Raw genomic sequence first — 4,335 nt, 5'->3', positions numbered from 1 at the left:
GGTTCCGCCTGAACAGTTTCATCTAGGGACACTCCAGACACCAGCCCAGCTACTTACTGTTCCTCTCACCATCCCAAGGTTTCCCACATTAGCCACGCAGGAGCAGGTGTGGGGCAGGGGCGCATGTGGTGGGGGCACAGGGTGGGCCGTCTCTGCTTACTCGGGCCTCAGTTGGTGGCCAGGGACCAGCGGTCACAGTGAAATGCCACTTAACCAAGACGACATGATTTTGTTCTCGAGACTAAAGGAACGTCCGTTAACATAGGCCCAAGGAAAGAAGTTAAAGCGGCTATGTTTTTGAGAGAAGGGAGAGAGAAAAGTGGTCACTGGGTGGAGGTGAGGAGGAATTCCTGGGTTTTCTGGGCCCTGGGATCTTGGGACATTCCTGGTCTTTGTAGGCCCTGCTTCAGTCTCTGCTACCTCTTCTTCCTGCGGTGGCCCCAGGTCCAGGGTGGCACTGGGTCCTTGCTCCAGGAAGCAGAGAGAGACCCACAGAGTGGGTGAGAAATTCCTTCTCAAACAAGAAGACTGGAACGTATCACAATGAATAATTAGGGAAATCTATCCATTTGTCCTACTAGAATATTTGAAATTCAAAATAGCTGTTTACACCATTTGTGGTATCTATTACAGATGTTCCTGGACCTGGGAAGAGCTTACATCCCATAAACCCATCCTGAGTGGAAAATATCAGAAGTCGATATCAAATTCACCCACCTAAGAGCAAAACAGCATGCTGTGGAGCAGCTGTGTCCAACCTGTGGGTCACACACTCCTGCTAATTAAAAAAAAAGTTAGAAAAGAAAGTTTTCTCACTTAGATACATTAACTACATCCCACTTTTCCTATGGGTCCTAAGACAATTCCTCGTCCCTCAGGGGAACCCAGGAGGGCCAGGCGTGTCCTGCCGCCGGGTGGTCATTCAGACCCTGCTGCCATGTAGACAGCCTGTCGGCTCCCTCTGACAGAGCTGTGGCTCAGCGATGGCACCCAGCATCGCCAGGGCAACCGTGCCAAACCTGGCTTTCCTGGGAGCAAAGCGAAATTCACAATTTGAAGTATGATTTATCCTGAGGATCTATCACTTTTGCCCCACTGGCAGGTCAGAACATTACAAGTCAAAGCATTGTAAAGCAAGAGCGGTCTGCATGTGGCCGAGGCACACAGCCCACTTGGGAAGGTGTGTCACCCAGGCAGACAGTGAGCTCCAGTGCATCTGGACGGGGCTCCTCCCTCCCGCCCACCCCTACCTGGGCGGGCAGTGGCTGTCCCTGCCTTTCAGCCTGCAAGGCTGGGCGTTAGCACTCTCGTGAGGAGCAGCAGGGGCATGGGGGACCGAGGTCTTGGGGACACAGTAGAGGGGACACTCATGGAGGACGAGGGCTAGGGGCAGGTTGGCTGCATATTTGTTAAGTAATAAGGATTATTCTTTCTGCTTCATATGCTTTATCCTCCAAAACAAACTTACGATAGTGCCAGTAATTTTTATAGCTTCTTGTAGCAGCCACTGAAACAAAAATTACTTTGAATGTATTTGTCCTGTTTGGAAAATACCTGCCAAGTAAGAGAACTTTTTTTTCCTGCAGTGAATTAATTCAATTTTCTGAGATACCTAAATATTTCCAATGTAGAGATGTTTTCCAGACATCCCTGGTGATTTCCATTGTATTGCACACTGAAGATGAGAAGAAGCTATTTGTAAAACAATTCTACTTAACCTAAAATGTTCTCAGCAAATACCTTTGTAGACTGAAGTCCACTTATCTTATTGGCTTGGTGTTGCTGTAACAAAATATCTGGGGCTTGGTGTTATTGAAAGAAAAGAGGTTTACTCAGCTTCTAGCTCTGGAGGTCCAGGAGTATGGTGTTGGCATCAGCTTCTGATCCTTACCTCATGGTGGATTGCATCACACAGCCAGAAAGTGTGTAAGAAAGAGAGCAGCTGAGCATGGACGCAGGAGACGCCCTCTGTCTTTCACAAGAACCTGCTCTCTGGGGAACCGATCTACTCTGGTGAGACCTGCATTAATCCCTTCACACGTGAGTCATGACCCATTACCTCCTTCTAGGACTTGTGTCTCAACGATCCCACTACCTGTCCATGCTGTTCCACTGGGGAGCCAGCTCCCAGCTCATGAACTTGGGGACAAACCGCGTTTAACTCTGGTGCCACTTCTCTGCGTTACAGACTGCGCAACAAGGATGCCATTCTGCTGCGATAAAACTCTATACTTGTCGCTGTTACGACGAGGCTCACTTTGGTGACACCAATTCCTCTGTAATTCTCATTTTTTTTTAACAGCTTCCCCTGGTAATTAATCTCTCTGGAATATGTTGGTCGTTGGCTTCTCTCTCCAGGTGGCTGTGTGCCCATCTGGACTACGGAAGTAAAGGGCGCTTAGCTGAAATGACACTGAATTATTTGTCCCATCTATGAAGTTGGAACCCTCCCATCCTCCGCCACACGGCTCTCTTGAGAGTGATGGGCAGCTGGCGCAGATGTGGCCACAGATGCGGGCTGTGTGTTGAGCTCCCTGGATGCTCCGCTTGCCTGCTGCTCACCCTGGGAATCTCAGGACATTCTGATCTCCCTCAGCGCCCATCCCGGGGCTACAGGCCTGAAGCACTTACAGCACCGGGACCCCATAGTTCCTCAGCCCAGGTCACTGTCCGGATTCCTCCCTGATGTCGCCCAGAGAGGAGAAATGAAACGCCTTTCCCTGGCAGTGCCACCCCTGGCAGCTCCTCTCCTCTGCATCTCATCCCTGGAGCCTGCCACAGTCTTGCTCCAAGGACGCCCTCAGAGACCCAGCCCGAAGCTCCCAACAGCCCGTCCATAGCACCTTCCAAAGCTCCCAGAGTCACAGGAATACAAAGGTTTGAAAACCTAGATATAAAAACACTTACTTGATATGGCGTTTCCCTAAGAACTTTGAGTTCTAGAAGAATTAGAAATCTTCCTAGACAAAAACAGCTGAAATCACCTGAAGAAAAAGCAGTACAGTGTGAGGGTCAAAGTCACAGCATTGTAGATGGATAGGACGCATGAGGTCATAGCCTGGCACTGCCCAGCCAAGCAATTTGAGCTGTCGCATGACTGTGGCAAACTGCTTTTCCATCTTCAGAAACCCAGGTGACGACAGCAGACGTACCGTGTGTCGGCAGAGGGAGGGATGCCACAAGATGATGCATCCGACCCTGTTCCCAGCACTCAGGAAGCTCTCAGTAAAAGGCGAGCACGATTGTTGTTTGGCTCCAAGGAAACGAAAGTGTGCTACTCATTCCCCTGGTGAGACGGTGTCGTCACAGAGCATCCTCCTGTCCAGTTATGGTCTGCTAGAGGTGGACACCACAGAGGTTAGCATGACACACTGCAAGAACCCCTCCCATAGAATGTCCTCAGACCAGACAGCACCTGGGCAGGGGGCTTCTCCCATCTCCCATCCCAGGCTTGGTGCCCAGGGCAGAGGGGCAAAGCTGCCTGTGGTTGACCTGTCCACCACCATGAAGATGCTGTTACAGGCTGAATCACGTCCCTCACCTTCATAGTCTGAAGCCTCAGCCCTAGTATGGGACGTTACCCAGTGGGCAGCAATCCTGTAAGGGTGGGGTCTTCATAAGAGGAGGAACCTGGACACATAAAGGGACACCAGGTACAGTCGGAGGAAAGACCGTGGGAGGAAGTGAGAAGCTGGCACCTGCAGGCCAAGAGGGTCCTGTGATGAAACCCACCCTATGGCTCCTGGACCTTGGACCTCCAGCTTCTGTGTCCACCAGACAATAAATGTCCGCAGCCTGAGCCAATAGACACAGGTCCCCTCTCACGCCTCACCTTGGTGGAAGCCTCCAGGGTGGCAGTCATGGTGGTCCACACCTGTGAGTGAACAAACCTCTCCACAGGGATGTCCTGCAGCTATGGCAAGGCCAACCGCACCAGCCCCTCCTGCTGTCTTGGCTGAAAACCTCAGTGATTCTCAACTCTGGCTGCGAAAGAGAATCCTCTGAGGAGCTTGTCCATCATTATTTAACTGGTCTGGGCAGAGTCCAGGCAGGCACCAGCCTGTCATGAGGCCCCCAGGTGATTCCATAGGTGCCCAGGTGTGAACTCTTGCCCTAAGCCTCTGGACTTTCTTCCTCTTCCAGTCCAGGTGGGTCTCTCAGCTGAACTTCTGGGCCCAGTGCCTTGGCCTCTGTATGCATCTGCTTGGCTCTGGTGCCCAGGTGCCCACCAAGGGGCTTTTTCCTGCACCCACCAGGCTATGTCCTCCTCCATTCATTCCCCTTGGCAGCCACTGCTGCATCTCCTTTAGGCCGAGGATGAGACCTACCTCCCAA

The 4,335-nt window shown here is 51.6% G+C and overlaps 1 long non-coding RNA gene across 1 annotated transcript; it reads right to left on the bottom strand.

Moving 5' to 3' along the window:
• Positions 1-2,890: 2,890 nt before the first annotated feature.
• Positions 2,891-4,008, bottom strand: LOC110346425 (uncharacterized). The gene is made up of 2 exons (XR_002390471.2): positions 3,833-4,008; positions 2,891-3,336 (listed from the first exon to the last, which is right to left on the bottom strand). It is a non-coding gene; the product is annotated as an uncharacterized LOC110346425 (long non-coding RNA).
• Positions 4,009-4,335: the final 327 nt, after the last annotated feature.

Source organism: Heterocephalus glaber, unplaced genomic scaffold, assembly GCF_053883595.1.
Source record: "Heterocephalus glaber isolate CG9 unplaced genomic scaffold, H.glaber_assembly_v1.0 deba00001004, whole genome shotgun sequence".
Taxonomy (NCBI): domain Eukaryota; kingdom Metazoa; phylum Chordata; class Mammalia; order Rodentia; family Bathyergidae; genus Heterocephalus; species Heterocephalus glaber.
The sequence above is the reverse complement of the archived record's forward strand: the minus strand, read 5'-3'. Positions and strand labels throughout refer to the sequence as shown.